Consider the following 22,879-nt stretch of genomic DNA (forward strand, 5'->3'; position numbering starts at 1 on the left):
GCTTTTCCATTGCTGCACCGGGGGGGGGGGGGGGTGGAGGGGGGAGGAATAACGATAAAAAAAAATTAGAACCAATGCCATGAGAAGAGTCCGCACTTCGTACAGATAGAACTCGTCAGAGAAACATGCCAATAATCTCATGGAACGCAGCAAGGCTACCCTGAAGGAAAAGCTTATTCCCAGTGGTCCACACAATGCACAAAATGTGCAGCATTACATGAAAGGAATTAACACAATAAGAGAGGTGTGTTGGGTGCATGCAGGTGCATGATTTGTGTCACGGAGTTCACCCTTCCGGCACTGCACCTCACTACAGTATTGACCGCAAAACAGACAAGCAGATATATACAGCATGTGCTCTAGAATAGACCCCTTTCAAAAGTCACTAAGTTGGCTTTGCCACATAGTGCATTAATCAGGAAATAGCATTGCTGGCCAGCAGTCAGAGGAAGACAAAGTGCTGAATGTCTTTGCCAGCACTTGACAACTGTGTGTGCTGCAGTCAAAGGAACAGCGTCAACACCATTTATGTTACAAAACACATGACCACATGTGCATTTTCTGCATGAAAATTTAGGTACTTCACCCTTACTTGGGCATTTGACACTACTGTGAAGCTGGCTCAATGTATTTTAGAACTCCATTAATATGTGTTGGAATGAGCCACTTCGCTTGTGACGCACATGAAAGTGACAATTAGTCTTTTTGCCATTTTCTCTCCACTGTGGTCCAGAATGAAGAATGCTAAATGCAGAAAAGGCAGTGGCTGTATAGCACTGCTGCCATAGTTAGAGAAATATCACGTGTTTATCTTCCTCTGTCCCGGTGCTAATATTCAATCCATAGTGAAAACAGCAAAGAATGAAATTAACAGCACTCAATAAGTTCATCCAATTCGAAATGCCTTCATTTCAGTACAGAATAACAATGGTCCTTTAACATGCAATGACTAGGCTCCATTCAGGGCCTCTGATGTGCTGTCCTAGTCCACAATGACCTAGCTGCTGTTCAAGAGAAGTTCTGATTAACTTGATTAACTGCAACACTTTACCTGGACTAAGCACAGCTTGCGAGCTAAAAGCAGGTGCAATGTGCAAGTTATCTACTGCCACCTTTAGACTGTTTGCAGGCCCATGAGGCCTTCTGCTGGGTGAGCTCTATATGGCATGCCAGCCAATGAGAAACGTTTGAAATATGTTTGCGCCCCATACTGGCTGAACTCAAAAAGAGCAGCACAGTGAACATGCATTTATGTAGTTTGATCGAAAGGATCCAATATATTTTCAAACTACAAGCACCAACTGCAAAATTTTGGCTTCAGAAAAAACATCCAGTGTTCCCGAAAACCCACACCCCACGTGCACATACTGGACATCAAGAAGGCACCGATTCCGGATATCCATGGATTATCCCTGAATACCTGCAGACTTCTCCTGCGTACCTATTTGACATACAATTTGGATATCGACAAAATACTTACATGACAGTAGTGGCCACAAGAACAGTATGACGACCAGGTGTGGGGAAGTCGCGCAAATTGACATAAGCCACACGTAACATGAGATCATCGAGGGTGTCCTGGTCCTGAGCTGCCGCTGTGACTTTGCTGCTCGGAATCAGAGGTCACTTCCTGGAAGAACACTATGAAAAGAGCGGCCAGAAACATGCAATCACAAGGAAAGAATTGCCATTCTTGTTGCTAATGGCAGATGCACAAGCATGAAATGCTTGCAGTTGGCAGCTTAATGTTATCTGGTGCTAATGAGAACATTACATGCCATAACAGTACCGCGCATGCGCCAATAATAGCTCTCACAGCTAGTCTGTTCTTCCAAGCCTCAAAGGAACGATGCATTCCAAAGGTATCACAAAAAATACCAGCTCAAAACAACACGCAGGACTTCCTTTAATGCACAAAGAGTGACAATCCCAGGAGTCAGAATACTTCAAATTTCACTCTGCAGTTGACCACACTGAGCAGCAAATGCTGTGAATACCTGCCTCCAAAACAAAACAGTGCCAGTGTCCAATCAGTCTGTGTTCGTGTGGCTGCCAGTGACCTTTAATGGAGCTTGTTTCGGTTGCACGAACAGCAACCCGAGATCCTTACATTGGATCTGCAAGGACTGGCACAGTAAGTGCTGGGGATGTGAAATCAGCCCTGTTCCACCTTATCTTTTTCAAGAAAGCAGAAAAGACCTAGGCCATAGCAAGGCATCCACTTTCTTGAAAATCTCACTGTTACATGAGCACCTTCTTTGTATGGCACTAGAAAAAAGCAGTTGGGCCTTTCGATGTATGCAAGTCAAACTATGTGACAATAGACCGTTTACAGCGCGCAGTTCTTCTGTTTGAGACCAGATGGCGCCACAGGTGCGCTCAGAACACGGCGCCATTACTTTCCTCGTAAGTCGCCGGCGTGTATGCCTCGACGCAGCAGTGGAAATGTGGAAAGAGAAAATACGTGCTCTGTTGTGGATTGCGAGAATTGCGACAAACAGTTAAAGGGGCGGGATGCGATCGTTTGCGAGCTTTACGGAACCGAACTGCACTAGGACGTACTGCCCCTGTTCGCGCCCGTTGGACATCCACCCTTTCCGAACGGGCGAACGCAGCACACATGTTCGCCAGCGCTAGACAGCAAATATAGAAAGAAAGGTCTCGATCTTGGAAAATCTGCGAGGGTAAGTGCGCAACATAGCCGCATGAACAAGCTGTCCCGCCACCGAAACGTCACAAAAAAAAAGACGACTAACGCTACTGCATATTGTGCAGTGCATAGCCGTGCGAGCGGACAACGCTTACCGTCAGTTCGTGTATTACACACCGCCTTGGTGCTACTGTTGAACTTCGCTCCAAATAGCGTGGTTTTCGTGGACCACAATCGGAATAAAGCATTTGTGTTACGGCTGCTGTGCTCAGCGGTTGTCACTTCCTCGCGATCCATGCGAGACAGTCACTAGAAGTGACTACGGCTGATTGCTTACAACCAACGAGACCTCGAGCATTTTCATGTCCGCATATCGAGCATGGAGCGTACCACAATTTTATACTATGTGAGGCTGACATAATTGTGAACTTCTTGTAGTGAACGCTCTGCCATGCGCGCGTTATCACAAATATATCGCGGAATCCTTGTAAACGATTACATGCAGGCTTGTGAAGGCTTTTTGATGCATGGTACTGCTTACATGATTGGGTAACATTTGTTTGTTCATTTATTTTTGTCGCCTTCCTTTGTTTAGCAAACCAACAGAAAATATTTTTAGGCTTCCTAAGCACCTTTAACAGGATGTAAACAAATGAGTACGATGTGCATGTGAGCGTTTTAGAGCAGTCTCCGCATGCATGTACACAATACGACAATGACCTGCGCAGCCGCAGGGTCGTTAAACCTTGCTGTTTTAGATAATAACACTAAAAAAATATTAAGCAAAGCCTTGCGCGGCATTCAGGCGATCCACCCGTTGCCTCGAACAGGCGGAGAGCTCAGCAGCTCTTCGCGACATGAAGCCCGATCACGTATTCACGCCTAACGTCATCAAATTAGGGTTTTCACATGTCCTTCGAAGCTTCGGACCAAACACAGTGTCGTGTTTTCACTCCTTTCCAAACTTTTTCAGCCGAAACACTGCCTGTCGGAACTGAAGCATCAGACGCAGCAGCCGTCGCGACGAGGCGCGCGCCGAGCGGTCAGGAGGCGAGTAATGGCGGCGTGATCACGTGATCAAAGATGGCAGCCCCCATGATACGCCGCTGTAAAGCGTCTATACCTTCTCTAACGACATCCAGATCTGAGTCCCCGATACACAGCAAGGAAGACATCTGCCATGAAGCCAGATCACTGAGCATAGGACACACCGTCTGCCACAGGCCATGGAAACCAACTCTATTTACTGGTAGAATTCATGGTGCTGACAGCAATAAAGAGGCCACATAAATATCTGCCACTTGCCATTCCTGCAGCCTGTGAATCAGCAGGGGGAATGTCAAGCCATTCCTTGCAGCGATGCAGGAAGGAGAGCACATCAGGAGATTCCGTACGCTCCCTCAACACATACAGGCCCATCAATAGCTGCGGAAATGGAATGCCATCTTGTTGTTCTTGGCTGCATGTGCGTGAAGTGAACGTAGTGGCTGCTGTATTCTGCCTGTTCAGTGACCTACAGCACGCTTCAAAGGCACACCAAGGCATGCATGTGGCTAGGCTCTGCATGACCAGCTGAATTTAGGAAGCAGAGCTGGCTTTACATCATGGGATTAGAAAACAGTGGCGCTGCTTATCACCAATTTTGCACCAAAGATTTGAAAACACTCACCAACCTGTAGTGACTTCTGGTCCCACTAAACATACTAAATGGGTCAATGCGCAGAACCTTATTTTAGTTCCGGCCTAGAGGAAAATATTTCTCAGGATACAACTTTAGGAAGCATGCCAGATTAGCAAGCTTTAGATGTGTCTGTATTTTGTCAGAATGGTAACAACAACATCATTGCCATCATCATCAGCCTGACTATGCCCACTGCAAGACAAAGGCCTCTCTCCCATACCTCTCGAATTAGTCCTGTCCTGTGCCAGCAAGCTGTGTCCATCTTTTCCACGCGAACTTCTTAATCTTATCTGCCGACCTAATTTTCTGCCACCCCCTGCTGCGCTTCCCTTCTCTTAGAATCTACTCGAATACCCTTAAGGACCATCAGTTATCGTGCCTTTGCATTGCATGCTCTGCCCAAGCCCTTTTCTCTCTCTTGATTTCGACTAGGATGTCATTAACAACATACTACCTACCATAAGTAAGCTTATTTAGACCTCTTGATCTGTCAAGAATTCAATATAATAAAAAATTAATGAGTCAGCTCTTAAGCCAGAGATGTAAAGTGAATGCTGAGTTTTAAGGTTGCAGAGCACCGAAATGAAACATGCAACGCTACCTCAACGCATACACAAACGGCATGTTAGCAAAAGGCCAGCAGTAGTATGACTGCTCCTAGTTTACTGACATAGAACAAAGCAGCAAAAAATTCTACCAAACCAATCTGTAGTATATTGTTATACCTCACGTTATTTCAGGTAACTTTTTCTTTGTTTATATCCTTACACTTCAGCTCATGCAGGGAAATCTACAGCAAGTTGTAGAGAAGTTTTATTTCCTTCTGTGGGAGCACATGACATGTTCTTTACAGTAGATGCTGTTGGAAGCCGCTAAGGTCGTCAGTGTAAAACAGGCAGCATACCTTGCCAGCAGGCTCCTACAGCAAATGTGGTGTTGATGTTCTTGGTCTGGTGAAGAGGCCAGTAGTCTACAATTTCTGGGTTGTTAGCCGTCACCTTAAAGGGCCGTCTGTCGACACAGAGTGAAGCCTGCATCACACAGAACCAAAATGATACTGCCATTCAGAAAGGAAGTGTAGGAAAACCCAAATGCCAGAACTAGTTCAGGAATTAAAAGGCATGAGCCATGTCCCACTGAAATACCCAAAGAATGCTTGTCCACAAAACCCAACTGACCACAGACATCTGTGGAATGTCCGCATAACATCCAAAGCTACAGTAGATCAAGCTGTACCATGTTCATTCTGAACTCGTTAAGGGCTAATTGGGCACTGTTTAGTTCAAACTCAAGACATTTGATACTAAATGCAATGTTTCTAGTAATGATAAGCGCTCCTTCACTCAGTGCTAGCTGGGTACCAAGCAATCTACATGTACCAGCTTTATTTAAACCGTTCTTTAGAGTGAGTGCATTTGGAATTAGTGCTGTTCACTATTGCACTAATTGTTCTAAGAATACTGCAATAAACCAGTCTGAACTAATTAACTGCCAGCTTATCATCTTCCCCTGGACTGATCTGTTTGTGTGCCCTACCCAGTAGGAGATACTGTATCTACATGGAACATCTACTCCCAATTATAGGCACATTTCTATATTCCATGACCAGGTACTTGATGTGCTTATCAGCACACTTGACCCCCACAATGCAACGCACAGCTAAAGGGATGGTACATGGATTGTGTAGTGCAGATTGCAGCCAAGGATGCTAGCCTCAAGGACATTGACGAAGAACGCATAATGGTGCCACCTGTCGCCGCACACCTCGGGTGTCTTCCAAAGCCACTCAGCTGGTGTGAACTTGTTGGCCTGCTCCTGGGTGGGCTCTCGGTGCAGCAGCAGGATAAGCCTGCAGTTGTGGATGAAGAGCACTGGGTGATGCTGGCTCATACCTGCATGAATATTAGCCACACACATGAAAGCTCAATGAGGAGAGCTCATTTTCTTTTTTCATATTGTTCTCAACGTAACGCAATGAGGCCGAGTGATCATGAAATGCATGAGGCCCAAGGAAAACGGAAGCAGCAGATACAATGCCTCTTTTGTAATAGTAGCTGAGTGCTATTTCTATTCCCTGAAACACTTTCATGTGTGTGCTTAAGTATGTAAACAACTTGGGCAAAGTGGAGGAATATGGGGCTTAGCATACCAAGCTGAATGCCCTTTTGCCTGACCAACTATGCACTGTAAACACCCTACTGAATCAGACTACAGGTCTGATGAATGTGAATGAATTGTAAGAAAAGAATACCAATTAGCAAAACACCTATTTTCAACTTCTTGATGAGGTCACTACAACATGTTGATGCCACAATGACAATTTTGCTAGACAGGTAGAGTCGCAAGCCAATTGGTCACTCTTATTCAAGGGAAGATAGCACAGAGGAAAGGACATAATAAGGAGAGGTAAATGCTTAAATGCATGAGCTGTTTTCGGTTGCATGACCTGTCTTTCTTCATACCGAAGAAGAGTTGTACCAAGGTAGCACCTTAATAGTTACATAGAACCATCTTTGGAAATATCACATTCATTTTGGCAGGTCATTTCACCCAAAAGTATATGTCCACTTTGCACCCTTCTGCTCACATCTCGTACAATCATGCTGATGTCCTGTCCGTGAATGATGCTGCTAGGTAGAAAAGTTTTCATAACAAGATATAGTTGAAGCTGATTTTTTTTTCCAAAAATGTACATATTCAAGAGCATGCAATAAGCATTTAGTGAGACGCAGGGAAGCAACTTGGACTAAGTGGATGTGACAGCGCACTTACGGTGGCCATCAGAGCTGCACAGGACATGCTCTTTGAGGTGGCTGGCGTTGTGGGCTGTGGGTGCGCGGGGACATATCCAGAAGTCCACAGTGAAAACATTGGTTAGGGTGTGCAACACAGTACAGTCGGGAATGACCACAGCATTTCTGGCACCATCAATTCATACACCTGGTCAATCTCACGACCTTCGTCCGTCAGCAGAACTTGCGTCCACTCGGCTTCCATGTATGTGGCAAAGAAGGAGAATGCTCAGTGCGATTCCTCTGGGCACAGTCTGAAGAAAGCTTGTAAAGCAGAAACTGAGAGACATTAATAATTAATTTGTACACATCTTGGTGCACTAGGCAGCCTGAAGATGTTAGGATGAAATCTAACCATTCAGTGAAAAAATCCCAAAGAGCCAACAAATTTGTTCAAAACATCAGAAGGAACTATAAAGTTCCATTGCACCATTATGAAAGCAACCAAGCCATGATATTTTGTGCAGGAACCATGACACTGAGGTTAATGGTCACTGGAAAATGATGAAAAGTGTGCAACTTGCGACAGGCATGCTACCGTAGAGCTTCCTTTGAGAATCGACTGAGTAGGTGTTCCAGTCACAACCCTTGCCCACGTGGCGGGTGGCCGGAGTCAGACGAGCCGACAGCTGTTCGGTTGCACAGGCCCCTTCACCCAGCTCCAGCAGGGCATCCGGGAACAGGGCCCGGCGACCGGAGCCTGGTGTGTACTCCACATGCTCCTCCATGCTGCAAGCACAAAACACGCCACTGTGTTGCAGCTAGTGCAGAAGCCACTACGACCATTATAGCTGTAACATCGGCACTCTTCCTAGTCTACAGGCACCGATAAACAAGAGCACAAAGAAGGGGAAATTAACACTGTGAAGATGCTTTTTCACAAAAGCTTTCAGCCAACCCAAGTCAGTTAGTTGCATGTGATGGCAGCATCTGGTACTTCAGAAGACAAACAGAAAAAAGGAATAAAGGATTTCCACATGTCAATTGTTGTGGCTGATGTAATATTGACACATATGCACCAAAACATTTGGCTAACTTTTTTTAAGGATGTACAGCTACTTCAGCAGGTCAGCAGCAAATTTTGCCGCAGTGACATTCCAAAATGTGTGTCTGTATGCATGCATGCATTTAAGTGTGTGTATGGTTTCCCTTTGTAGCCATAAACCTGTACTCAGGTGGATGGTAATCAGTAATTTCTGGCTTAAACCATACACGTTAGCAGCTTTGGTACCGTCTGCTGAGACCTGCACTGGTTGCTGTGGTGTGCAGTGCACTCCATCTACATTATTCCGCAGACACTGCAGCACGTGCCACAGATGTTTAAGTTAATGTTAAGAAAGCTAAAGAAGGATACATGCACTCTTAATATCTATAGTTGAGTTTACCTTTCCATCCAACTTTGAGCACATGCCACACATGTTGTAAGTTAATGTTAAGAAAGCTGAAGAAGGATACACGCACTCTTAATATCTATAGCTGAATTTACCTTTCCATCCAACCTTGCAGACCCTGTTGACCGTGGTGGTGACATTGACCGGATGGCTCTGTTTCTTGCTACAGTCGAAGGCCGTCACTTTGAAAATGTGGTTACTGCTTGCCTCCCAATCCAGGGGCTCCAGATAGTGCCTGGAGCACAGAATAAGCAAGACATGCTTCTTCAAGCATTTGCATGGTGAAGGTGATGAAAATTTGAGAACAAGCCTTGATAACTGGGCAAGAAAAATTCAAGGAATGAAAGAATGCAACACAGCTTGACATTGCTTGCAAGGCACGCTGGGTACTCCCGACTTGCGGGTCATTCAGCAATAGGTGGTGTCTAATCTGAACGAGTCGCAAGACATGCTGGGTACTCGGACTTGCGGGTCGTTCGGCAAGATGCGCGTGCACGGCGCTTTGCTTGCAATGCGGAATTGTCAAGCTAAAATTCGGCTCTTAATATGTTTATAAGCGTTAATGAAGTCATAAAAAAGGTCTCTATGCTCTACGTGCATTATTATGCCCACACTCGATGTGCCATATTTGAATTAAGGGCACAAAAAGCGTTGTAAGTGCGAACGCTACAGCATGCGTTGTCTGTTTGTGCTGAGTTTAGGATGCTTCATTCACTCGCTTAAAGGTTCGCCTCTTGCTACTGTTACTGTGTGGCTGTTACATTGTTCTCTAATATAGTTTAGGATACATATTTCCTAGAGGTTCTGCATTTCCAAGAGGTGAATATATGAACTACCAACAACCGCAGTCTATTACATACTAGTGCACTGTGGCTGCGACGGCAAAGAGCTTGAACTGCTTGAACCATACAAATCCTCGGAGGACTTTTAGTACTCTTTCTATACATGCCGCAGTGGCCTAGTGGTTAGGGCGCTAGGCTACTGAGTCGGAGGACCCGATCCTGGACGCGCGGACGCGTTTCGATGGAGGCGAAGCGTGAAAAGCGCCCTTGTGCTGTGCAATGTCAGCGCATGTTAAAGGACCCTTGGTAGCTTCAATTAATCCGGAGCCCTCTACTATGGTGTCCCTCATTGCCCACGTGTCGCTCCAAACCTCAAAAGTCTGCGTACTTACCAATGTTTTACAACCTTAGCAGGGGGCACAGTCTTTTCATGTTCTTGTAAGCTTAACTGCTTTTGTTGAATATTTGCTATGCTTTATGGAAGACTTACTGCAGAAGCTAGCATGCTTAACAACTCTCTCAAGTTAGTTAATTTTAGTTCAGCTGTAATGCAAAAATGCAACTGCAATAGCAATTTGTTGAATTTTCAGTACTACTGTGTAGTCTTTCTGCATGTACAGAATATGCCCCAACAAGCATGCACTGAGACACAGTGGCTGAAAACCTCTGTTAATGTGTGACAATATCCTGCATGGGCAAGTGACATAGCAGCTATTCCAGCAGTGAGAGGCATCCACTTACTCCAGCTTTGATGGATGCAATAAGAACTTTGCTCACAAACAAAATTAACCATGCTTAGTTATGCACTGTACCTGCACTGCATTGCATTTCACATCTTGCATGGTGGTGTGGCACATTACGTGCCATTTACACATAACTTGCAGCTCTGAATGTTAAGGATTTCTGTATTTGATTTCCCAATGCTGGATTACGTAGATGGAAAAAATGTGCAAAAAAATGCTTTGTTTTGTGTCATCTCTTGAACGTTCAGTAGCTTCAGAATGTAAAATCGATGTTGCTTCCCATCAATGCAGAAGAGAGCCTGTAGCCATTTTGCAGTCGTGTACTTTGTGCTCCACGAGACTAGTCAAAAGAAGAACCACCAGTCTGTGTACAGGCAGATGTCCCTAATGGTTCGCACCTCAGCTGCTGATGCCCAGCTATGTATAGAAATGTGGAAAGTATAACTTGTATGCATTGTATGCACAGTGCTCAAAGCAGTAGCAGCTAGGCAAAAGATGAGCTTGCCTCGTGTTTTTCTAGTTATTTCATGGTTTGACAGTGTGTATATCTTTTACATTTTTTTTAGACATGCAGACGAGGAAGAAAAAATAAGCCTTTCGGTTTGGGGCACCACAAAGCTAAGAAACATGAGGGAAACAAATCTAGCCAGTTTCAGTTAGTCCCAGATTGGAAATGGTGGAAGGTACGGCTCTTTAACCAAGAGTGACATTGCTTCAACCTAAGATCGGGCAGTTCTGACTTTACACGGGTACTCACAGTGATGAATGTTATGATGTGTCTTTCCTATAAGGCATTCATTAATATGAATCTGGACAAGGTCTATGTCATCCGAGTAAAAAAAAAACATTGGAACCAATTGGACATTCCAGTTGGAACTGAATGGACATTCCCATTGCTTCCAATTGGATTTCCCAATTGGAACCAATTGGTTCCAGTTGTTTTTAGCCCCCGACCAATTGGATCAAACTGGACTAGCTAATTGGACCCATTAGGCCAGGCCGTTATTTGACCCAGAAAATAATCACAAAATATGTTATGTTCATTGAGAAAGATGGCTAAATGTTTGAATAATATGCTCTAGGATCTTGGATGAATATTTCTACAACTTAACACATTGTAATATGCAAAAGGAAAACTGATTTATGAGCACTGTGGGGAGACACTCTGCCTCGTGGCAATCAACATTTTTCTACGGAATTGAAATGGAAATCAAAGCCAACAGACACACATGCATCACACAGAAGCAACACTGCACATTCAGGCACTAGTAGCATACATTAGCTCAATATGTACATCCAGAGAACACACTTCTGCTCCAACTTATATACCCAATTTATTAGGCTCTCATGCTGGGGCTGGTGGCGCTTGCCCACTGAGCACACATATTTAATTTAATTTCAGCTCCAGTGGTGGTGTAGGTGATTAGTACAATTTATTAGGCTACGCTGCTGATAGCCCTTATTTATTAAGTACCATATTAGTTCTACCTTTTTCGTCAAACATGCAAGCATTCATTGGATAAATTGGGTGCAGTTCGGTGGACCATTTGGATGCAATGGGTAAGACCGATTGGGCTCACCGATTGGAAGCTGAAATGGTCCAATTGGATAGTCCATTTAGACCATCCAATTGGAACACCATTCAAATTGGAACCAATTGGAAACTGAACTCGTCCAATTGGAACCAATTTGAACCCATTGGAAATCCACTTGGTTCCAATGGTTTTTTTTGACTGGGGTGCTGAAGTCAAGTGCCTAATATTTCATATTTATTTCTATAATTCTAGCCAGAAGAGAAGTTTGGCAAGGGTGCAGAAGAACTACTGGTTTGCACACAGGTTTGATGGTCTCTGAAAGAACAAAAGATTGGTGCTAACATTCATAGCTATTCCTCACTTCCCACCAGAGGAAAATGATTAAGAAGGCTCTTAAATCTAACTGCCAGCAAAATGTGTTACAGAAATATGCACCATCCCCTTATTTTCATTAGCATGCATCTTTGAAAATTAAATGAGTCACTCTTTCTCAAGCTAATATAATATTCAGTTTAGTACACATGTCAAATGATATCAGATCTGTGAAGCAGCAAAAGAAGTTCTTATTCTCATGTTCTTCAAAATGGACGACATGGCGATCATCCGTGGCAATGTAGTGAGTGTCTTGTGTTACCCACTTTGCTATTATATATATGAAAAAGTAGAAGCACACAGCGGAAGCTGAAACAGAACACGAGCTACGCCAGCGAATCTATAGCACGGAATCTGTAGCAAGCTTGCAAAAATGGAAATTGACGAAGAGGGGGAGTACACTCTGGGGAAATGACCTTACGTTGATTAGTCTGCAGTTGGGAGATCTGTTCAAATGAGAAATGCAGCAAAGACAAAAAAATGACAAACAAATAGTGCTAACGGCAGCAGGCATAGAAGAAGCAATTGAGAAATGCCTCATGATAAAGTGGGATTATAATCAGTTAAAACTATTCATCAGTACTAAAATGAAACAAGTAAAAAGGGTAACGCACAGGAGAGGAGAGAGGAAGCAATGAACCAGTGAATAAGGAAATTAAGGAGGCCATCGAACATTGATGGGTGGCTTCAAGGGAACACAGCGAAGCAAAGAAGGCACAGTTATCTCAAGAGGAAATACACCGAAAATGGGAATCTGATCAACAAATGAAGCAGCAAGTGCAGGTCCTCGTCCAGGCTAAAGTAAAGGACTCCACTGACCGCTGGCTGGCTGGAGTGCATGATGCAACTAAACAAGGGCCAAGAAAATTCTGGAACCATATCAGCTAACTGTGTAAAATGAATCAAGGAAAGCAGGAACAGATTCAGCATGGTGAGGGAATTTGCTTAGATCAAGACAACACTGCAATCTACATTACATCAGTTATAGTTGAGTCATTTAGGAGTGACAATACTGAAATCTCCCCAAATGAGAGAGAAACACAGGACAGCATAATAAAAAGCAGGTTATAAATGACCAGTACTAACAGAAAAAAGGTGGAAGCAAATTTTCTTAAATTCATATCCGAAGGGAGAAATGAAATCGCAATCAAGCTGAATGAGTTTGGTCCAAGAAGCAAGGAAACTTTGTTAAAAGCATTGGAGACAGTCACAACAAATAAGCAAACTCCACATAGCTCGCGATAGGAAAAATTTATGATATTCGAAAATGAGAAGGAGAAAGGATGCGCCTAAAATACTTCACATCGATTACGACATCATCTGCAGTATACAAGACGGTAATGCAGGCAATGAAATTAAATATGCAGACATGGGTAGAAAGTCACAAGATACACGGAGAACCCCCGAACGGGTTCAGAAGGAAAAGCCGCTTGTATGACAGCCTGTTCCTGCTTACAGAATGCATAGATATAGCTAAGACAGAAAACCGACATATGTAGTCAGCCTTTTTTGACATAAGCAGTGCATACGACTATGTGAACAGGGAACTCCACTGGAACACGTTAAAAGATGAAGGTATGTGTAAAGAGGCAATTGATTTCCTGCAGGAAATATAGCGTGATAATAAAGTTGAAATTACAGCAAAAGGAGTAAAAGAACAACTGTTGAGGTACGTATGCAATTAAGGCAAGGTTCTGCTCTATCATTGCTACTCATTATGCTTTATGTGATAAAGATGGAAAGAAGGCTACAAGAGAGTAATCTAGGTTATAATCTGCTGTACAGTTTAGGCGAAAAGGTTCTTGAACAACGAATCCATGGTTTAATGTATGCAGATGATATTACTGTTAGCACATAGACATGAAGATTTCCAAACTCTGGTTACTTGTCGTGGAGAAAAAAGAGGCATGGTTTGAGTTTTCGCACAAATAATTCAGGTGTGGCGCTTTCCAATGATACAAGTGATTCATTTACAAGATAAGGCCATAAAGTACACTGAAAGTCCAGACACAAATATCTTGGGATATGGATAAACAAGTGACAGACACGCACGAAAAAGCACGAGTAGTCTGTTGGGCCAAAAGGTTTAAGAGTTGCGATATAATGAAACATAGGGCATTATAGGTGTACAACAAAAGTAATACTAGGAGGTATGAATTTTGAAAGGAATAATGGCGCTGGGATTTACTTTAGGAAATGCGATTCTGTGCTTAAGGGCAGAAGTTAAGTCGAGAATAAAAGCAAAGAGGGTTGACTCACAAAGGTAGAAAAGAACTAAGAACCTAACCTGTAAGTATCCAGGGTGCAAGGACGCAGAAATAAACAGCATTAAACGAGATGTAAAATCCGCAGATTGTAAAAACTAGATTAATTGAATAGAAAAGAACCATAGCATAGAACTACATCGATACTGTAAAAGGCAGATCAGGAAGGAATCATTCTATGATAATTCAAAAGGCAGTTCCCTATTCTTTGCAGGGTGTCTTAGAACGAGCAGCTACAAAAAGAAATATAATGAAGAAGGTCACATGTGCTGCACGCAGCAATGCAGAGCAGTTTTTTGTGAGATTCCAACTGTCCCGGAGGATATTATGAGGACATTTTGAGGAGTTATTACATTTGTTGGCTTATGCTTATCAGCACCTGATGAGACCTGGGTAGAACCTCGAACACAAGTCCAAGTTGATGCCAAGGTGCTCAGCCATTTGTGGTTAGGTACAGAAAAGCAGGTGATTAAAACGGTGTGGAAGGCATAAGGGATGACTTCAAGTGATTTTTGGAGAAGGGTAAGCGCACCTTCCACGAGCAGACATCTTCACTTCAAAAGAAAAAGCAGAAACCAATTGAAAGCTCACACAAAAGTAAGAAACAAAGCTAATTGCTCATTTATGTGCAATTTCTGCACTGCTGCTCTATGGCAAATTCTTAGCTACTCTCCTACTTTCTTTTATTAATCACCAAGGCCTTTTCTCCATGTCTACATCAAGGGTGAAACATTTGTGTATCAAATAAGGTGTACAATGCAAAAGAGCTTTTTAAATGAAGTGAACAAGGCCTTCACACTGTTTTAACTTTACCGCTGCTGCAAATCCTCTGGCAATGGCAGTACACTCAGTAAAAAGGGCGAGGGAGGCTAAAGGGAAAAATCGCTGGCAAAGCCCAGGTTCTCTTCCAGCTTCCTGTGTGCTTGTACTTTTTCTATAGATAATGGCGGAGTGGGTAACACAAGACGCTCACTACAAGCGCCACGGATGATCGCCATGCCGTCCAAGGCACTTTAGTGCAATGCGTTTTGAACAACGTGAAAATAAGAACTTCATTTGCTGATAAATAGATCTGATATCATTTGACGTGCCCACTAAATTAATTACTATAGACGCTTGAGAAAGAGCACCTAAATTAATTTCCACAGATGTACACTAGCGAAAAAATTGAGGGGGACGCTTTGTTGACATAAAGTATGGTGAGGCAAAAGCCTTAAGCACGGTGTTGCTGCTTGTGTCACTGATTTGTGGTCAATACATAAAATTTCGCCTCTAAGAGTGGAACTCGACAGTGTCTTGCAATGCTCCCAGGGAGTCCACAGAACGCCACCGCCTGTTCGGCTCTACGCCATGCTTGTTGGTTTATTGGTTTTTGAGGAAAGGAAATGTATCTGTCTCGCATATCTCGGCGGAAACCTGAACCTTGCCATAAGGGAGGGAGGAAGATGGTAGATAGTGAAGTCACCATACTCACTAGACGTACCTTTGTTCATTCCATACCAACGAGCTGGCAAAGCGGAGTGGTTAGCGTGCTCGTCTCGCACTCCGGAGACCCTAGTTCGATTCCCCAACTCGAACAATTTCCTACTCAGATTTATTTATTTATTTATTTTACTTGGAGCATCACTATACCATCCCTTTAATTGGTTGGACGGTTACTAGCCAAAGTACAATTGGCCTCGTTTGAAATTTGCACATTATGACGTCGCGACCAATTGAAAAGCGTGACATTTCTGTCGACAACTCCTGCTTACAACGATGAGGCATCAAACGCATCCGCCTTAAAATACGGGGTAGCGCATATGTCAGTAACACCTGTCTTGATGGTAGTTACAATAAAGGTCCTTCTTAGTCCTTTTCCTCTGGCGAGAAGTGTAGAATACGTATGAATGTTAGGGCGATTTTTTGTTCTTTAAGAGAACTTAAAGCTATGTGCAAACCAGTAGCTGCCCAGTCGAAAAAAACCATTGGAACTAATTGGACATTCGAGTTGGAACTAAATGGACATTCCCATTGCTTCCAATTGGATTTCCCAATTGGAACCAATTGGTTCCAGTTGTGTTTTTAGCCCCCGACCAATTGGATCCAACTGGACTAGCGAATTGGACCCATTAGGCCAGGCAGTAATTTGACCCAGAAAATATTCACAAAATATGTTACATTCATAGAGAAAGGTAGCTAAATGTTTGAATAATATGCTCTAGGATCTTGGATGAATATTTCTACAACCTAACACATTGTAATGTGCAAAAGGAAAACTGATTTATGAGGACTGTGGGGAGACACTCTGCCTAGTGCCAATCAACATTTTTCTACGGAATTGAAATTAACATGCTTTTATGGAAATCAAAGCCAACAGACACACATGCATCACACATAAGCAACACTGCACATTCAGGCACTAGTAGCATACATCAGCTCAATATGTACAGTCAGGCCGGAATGAAACGCGAACAGAGCATGTCAAGAAAACAAAATATTTTGCCTGCCTACTTTCAGCTGATGTGTACAACTAGCCTGATTCATGTGCCTGGGTAAAGGGCCTACTGAAATGCATAATTGAAAATAGGTTGTAAAGGAATATCTCGCTGCAAAGCAGAAATGTATGACATATGCGTGTTCGCGTTTCATTCCGGCCTGACTGTACATCCAGAGAACACACTTCTGCTCCAACTTATATACCCAATTTATTAGGCTCTCATGCTGGGGCCGGTGGCGCTTGCCCACTGAGCACAGATATTTAATTTAATTTCAGCTCTAGTGGTGGTGTAGATGATGAGTACAATTTATTAAGGCGAAAGCCTTTAATGTCTCATCATTGTAAGCAGCAGTTGTCGACAGAAATGTCACGCTTTTCCGTTGGTCGAAACGGTCGTGACGTCACAGTGCGCCAATTTCAAACGGGGCCAACTGTACTTTGGCTAGTAACCATGCGACCAATTGAAGGGATCATATAGTGATGCTCCAAGTAAGTGGGACTGAGCTTAGTTAATTGTTTAATTACCCAATTAGCCTAATTAACTTTTCTAGTCAGGCCATATAAATAAATAAAACCGAGTAGGAAATTGGTCGAGCTCGGAAATCGAACCCCGGTCTTCGGAGTGCGAGACGAGCATGCTATCCACTCCGCCATGCCAGCTCGATGGTTTGGTGGTTTGGAATGAACAAAAGCGCGTCTAGTGAATACGGTGTCTTCGCTCACTGCCATCCTCCTCCCTTCCCTTCCGGCGAGGTGTAGGTGTCCACCGAGATATGAGAGACAGATACATTTCCTTTCCTCAAAAACCAATTTACCGACGAGCGAGGCGCAGAACCGAATGAGCGATGGCGTTCTATGGACTCCGTGGCAGCGTTGCAAGACGCTGTCGCGTTCCACTTTTAGAGGCGAAGCTTAACATCTTAACCACACATCAGTGACCGCACTTTAGGTCAAAAAAGTGCACCCCCCCCCCTGAATTTTGACGGGTGTCCACCGAGATATGTGAGACAGTTACTGAGTAATTTCCTTTCCTCAAATACAATTTTCATTTTCTTCATTACGGGCCCTCTTTGTCTTTCTTCTTTCACTCCCACTTCCTCCCTTCCTCTACGATGCGGTTAAGGTGTCCACCGAGATGACACAGAATTACTGCGCCATTTCCTTTCCTCAAAAACCGTTGCCTTCAAACGGCAAGGCATCGCGCCGAAGGGGTGGTGGCGTTCCGTGGACTCCCTGGCAGCGCTACAACACGCTGTCGCGTTCCACTCCTAAAAGCGAAGCTTAAGCGTCATTAATTAGCAGTTAATTAGTAGTCAGGAATTAATCAGTAATTAACCATTAATTAGTGGTTTGTCATCACTTAGTAATTAGTACTCAATTACATGTGGCACCACCTGTGCCACAGAAGCAGTCAAAGTGGTGCGGAAAACGCTTTCGCCTCTACGCACTTTAGACAGTCAAAGTGCCCCCTGAATTTATTAGGCTAAGCTGCTGATAGCTCTTATTGTAAGTACTATATTAGTTCTACCTTTTTCGTCAAACATGCAAACATTCATTGGATAAATTGGGTGCAGTTCGGTGGACCAATAGACGATATGCGAAATTGCTTGGTGGTCTGGCAACACCGCGCCCACAACTTCCGGTTTCCATCTTTGCTCGGTCGAGCTCGTCGAGCTGGTGCATCGTTTGCTATGCGTACTTTCTTCTTTCCAGTGGAATTTCAACAGGCAAGCTTCAGCTGCTGGATTGTTTTCACAGCTGATCTTTGACCAAACGTAGGTGCTTTCAATAACCGCCAGCTTACTCCTACCGTGTCCTCAGCTTCGCTTGAAGTCTGGCGCTGATGATCGCAATAATCGGCACTCGAAAGTGGATTGGAAAGTCGAACCGTGACCGTGTGCTGTATTCGTTTTAATGCTCGCATTAAAGCACCAGTTCAAGCATCACGCATTATCATGGCTATTTTATTCCCAGGTGGACGCGAATTCATCTGGTAGGGTAGCGAGCGGTTAGTTTGCGCTGAGTGCGCACGTGTGTTGACAAACTTCTGTGACAGTGCGAACTTTCGTTCGCGCCGACGCCAGGAGCTTCGTGCATTGCAGTATAATCACACAAGACCCTCGACCAGCTGCGTAATTCGATTCGTTTACTGTAATGTGCAATGCGCATGCGCGGTTTTCAACGCCACCGTTTCAGAGCCCGGCGTCGTTTGATTTTCGACACAATTCGTTGAAACTGCGTCCTGCTAAAGACGCAGTCAGTCAGTCGACATTAACAAGAGGAAAGTAGGCATGCACATATAATTCAAAATATTGTAAGCAAAGACGCAGCTTTTTTTTTCAGATAAGCACTGAGCCACCGCGGCGGCTTGATTAGAGAAAGATGCTACAGCTGTAGGTGCATGCACGGACTCGATACGCTGGTAAAGTTGTGTGTGCAGGGGCGAAATTAGCATGTTCGGTTGCTTCCGAAACTTAATTAGCTTACTCCCAAACTTGGACAAATGGCTTTGTTGCAAAGCAAGCTGTTGGAGCTTGCCACAACGATAATAAAATCTGATGGCCCAATCGTTTTCAGCACACTGTTGCACGTACTTTCTAGCTTAGAAATGCGTCCTTCCTTCATAATAAAGTAGCTATATTATTCGCTTCTTTTTTTTAGAGATTCGCCGCCGCAGATATCGAAGGTATATGAATCCTCAAGAAATAAAGCATTCGCACCTCAGTTTTTATACGTAGAGTGTATTGCTTCACAAAGACTCCTTAACGCGCATAACATATGAGTATGGTCCAGAGAGTTTGCTCGCCCTTCTAAAACTAATTGAACACGGGAAAAACTTAACTGAACACGTAGCAAACTAAGCAGTAATCGGCATATGGTTCTTCGAGTGAACTTATTTCGGCACGGCACGAGCGATTGGCCCGCTCAAAAAAATTACCTTCTCTATTACGTTGTTCAAGTATGCGTCTATATATATTCACGCCCGACCGGAGAGTTGATAAGTGCACAAAATCAGCTACTAATTTTGATCAGAGGCAACAAAGGCTGTGGTCCCTATCTTAATTTAAACGCAAATCACCTCGAGAGATTTGTCAAAAATCAGCGCAGAAAGCGAAAGCTGCGCACTGATCCGCGTGCTGACACATGATACCTCGCATGGCGTTTTGTGTTACTAAAACGTTGGGACGGAGTAAAAAATAGAAAAGCGAAAAGCTGGAACGCACCTAGTTCTGGCACACATCGTAGTGTCTTTTCCTAGTGGTGAGGGTAGCGCAACACTGCATCGGAATTTTACTTTTCAAAGGAAGCGCAGCCATTTTCACCCAACGCTGGGCAGCCGTTTCGTTTTCTGTACTGTACCAACATGGAGGACTTAGTTCTCGGAGCGCCGAGAGATGGCGCTGCTCATTTCGCATATCGTCTATTGGATGCAATGGGTAAGACCAATTGGGCTCAGGAATAGACGATACGCGAAATTGCTTGGTGGTCTGGCAACACCGTGCCCACAACTTCCTGTTTCCATCTTGATTCGGGCGAGCTCGTCGAGCTGGTGCATCGTTTGCTATGCGTACATTCTTGATATCGGTATAGCTGTCATGAATCTTGCGTGTGAAATTTCAACAGGCACAAATTCAACAGGCACAAATGAAATTTCAATTGGCACAAATACCAGACCTACATCACACGTTCTATGCAGATGACATCACACTTTGGGTAACCAGAGTATGCGAAGGCTACATAGAAGACACACTCCAAGAAGCAGTGGACATCATTGAGACATGCGCATGGGAATCCGGCCTCACTTGTTCAGAGCAAAAATCTGAACTCTTCGTGATCCGCCATAAACGAAGAAGTAGGAGTACTACGACTCCCCCCCCCCGCAAATAAACGTCTATGTCAATGGACGATCCGTCAAAGAGGTACAAACCATCAAAATACTGGGGTTGTATTTACAAACAAATGGAAAGAATACTGACACACTCACTCAGCTAAAACGCGCGGTAGAAGCGACGACGCGATTAATCCGCCGCATAGCTAATCGAAGACAAGGGGTGAGGGAAAGATATCTATGCCAACTAGTGCAGGCCTTTGCGCTAAGCAGGATGCTCTATGCCACCCCTTATCTCAAATTTGTGAAAGCAGAAAAAGGCAAATTGGATAGCATGATACGGCAGGCCTACAAAGCTGCGTTAGGACTCCCACTAAATGCCTCAACCGAAAGGCTTATGAGGTTAGGAATACATAACACCTACAATGAAAGAAGCCCATTTTAATGGCTCAAACAGCGAGATTAGCCAATTCCAGAACTGGTAGGAGTATTCTTACCAGGCTTGGAATTAACTTTCAACCTACGAATACAGATGCCAAAGTAGACTCACCCCGCGTCTATAGGACGGCCCTATTAATCAAACCCCTCCCCAAAAACATGCACCCCTTACACCATGAGGGTAGAAGACAAGCACGAGTCAAAGCCTTGCATAATAGATACAGACAGTGCGCTGGAACACTTTATGTAGATGCGGCAGAATACAAACGTACGAATGCATTTGCAATTGTGGCTGTGAATGAGAATGGTGACCTCATCGTCTCGGCAACAGTCAAAACGAAATCCTCTGAAACGGCAGAAGAGGCGGCTATAGCCCTCGCCCTAGCGCATACCCAAGACAGCATCATACTCAGTGACTCCAAAATGGGTATCAATAATTTCGCAAAAGGCCGAATTACAAACACCTCTCTTAAAATCCTTAACGCAACCAAATTCTCACCAAATTATTCCGAACTGATATGGGTCCCAGCCCATTCGGGGAATCCGGGGAAGGAGGCAGCCCACAATAAAGCCCGAGGTTTTGGCGACCGAGCAGTGGATGAGTCTGGCTTCCTGAATTTCGCGAAGGACTCCATGATCACATATCATGATCTCACCATCATTTTAAACTAGAGAGGAGAATTTTCCCCCCTCCAGGCAAAACACTTACTAAAGAACAAGAGGCTACGTGGAGTCGTCGACAGACGAGATCGATACGCACCCCATCACTCCTCGCGCTCATTTTTCCCGATCTTTCCAACCCAAACCGCAAACACTGTGGCCAACGTGCCACCTACGATCACATCCTGCGGGACTGCAAAATAGAGCCACCTCCGGGTGATCTAGTTACAGCTCCTTCTCTCGAGCGGTGGGATGCCGTGCTGGCTAGCTCTGACCCCAGAATGCAAGGTTTGGCGGTGGAGTGGGCTGACAAAGTCGTCGAGGGCTGCGTACTCTCGACCACTTAACGCGACCTCTTACCAAGCTCTTTCCGGCGAATAAAATGTTTTACAATCAATTCTCGCACCACGATTGTGCTCCTCTCAACCGTGGCTTGAGTGAACGAAATCAGCTGCTGGCAAGGCGCGACGACCTCAATGCTCCAGCAGGCCGATATGTCAACGGTGGTTGCGGCGTTCGCGCGAGCCAGTCTGCAAGCGTGACGCTACAAATTGCAACGAACGCACCGGGCATTGTGAGCTATGAAATGGCCAAAGGTGACAAACACAAATGCGACGAGTTTTATTCGCCACTGAGAGGCAAAAGGAGATAAGTAAAATACTTGCCTATCTTCTTTTCCTCTCAGTGGCGAATAAAGCTCGTCGTATTTGTGTTTGCCTATCTTCGTCTTGAAAGAATGAAAGAATTCTTTCAAGACGATGTACCAACTAACCCGTCAAAAAGTTCTACTACAGAATTTCTTTCGAGGAGAAATCCTTGAGGCCCGTGAACTGTGCGATGTCAGTGCACGTTAAAGAACCCCAGGTGGTCGAAATTTCCGAAGCTCTCTACTACGGCGTCTCTCATAGCCTGAGTCGCATTGGGACGTTAAACGCCATAAACCAAACCAACCTACTTCGCTCCGAGGACCCGCGGCCAAGCAAGCCATCGCCGCAGGCCGGGCTGCCAGCGTCATGAGCCTCCGGGACATGAACATTTGAGTGCAGTGGCGCCTTGCGGGGCCCCAAGGACCTACGTGTCCCAAACTCTCCTGTTCCAAATAAAGTTTTCACCAGAACCACACATTTACCTGTTTAAAGCTAGTAAATTTCTAAAAACTTCAGCTGCACTTTGAAGGGTCCCTGAAAAGGGTGCTTGAGCACACCCAGCAATTCTGGACAACAGTATTTTCAACGGGAGCCAGTTTATGAACTCAATTTTTTC

The 22,879-nt window shown here is 44.3% G+C and overlaps 1 pseudogene across 1 annotated transcript in view; it reads right to left on the reverse strand.

Annotated features, from left to right (window-relative positions):
* Positions 1 to 3,794: 3,794 nt before the first annotated feature.
* The window catches only part of LOC149356047 (calsyntenin-1-like), a 43,549-nt pseudogene continuing 24,464 nt past the window's right edge, over positions 3,795 to 22,879 (reverse strand). The window contains exons 2-6 of the transcript XR_016291616.1: positions 8,610 to 8,749; positions 7,662 to 7,852; positions 6,096 to 6,223; positions 5,236 to 5,362; positions 3,795 to 4,109 (exon numbers count right to left, since the gene is read on the reverse strand). The product of XR_016291616.1 is annotated as a calsyntenin-1-like (transcript). The remainder of the gene's footprint in view (positions 4,110 to 5,235; positions 5,363 to 6,095; positions 6,224 to 7,661; positions 7,853 to 8,609; positions 8,750 to 22,879) is intronic.

This window comes from Amblyomma mixtum, chromosome 3 (assembly GCF_055824585.1).
Source record: "Amblyomma mixtum isolate Tamu chromosome 3, ASM5582458v1, whole genome shotgun sequence".
NCBI classification, from domain to species: domain Eukaryota; kingdom Metazoa; phylum Arthropoda; class Arachnida; order Ixodida; family Ixodidae; genus Amblyomma; species Amblyomma mixtum.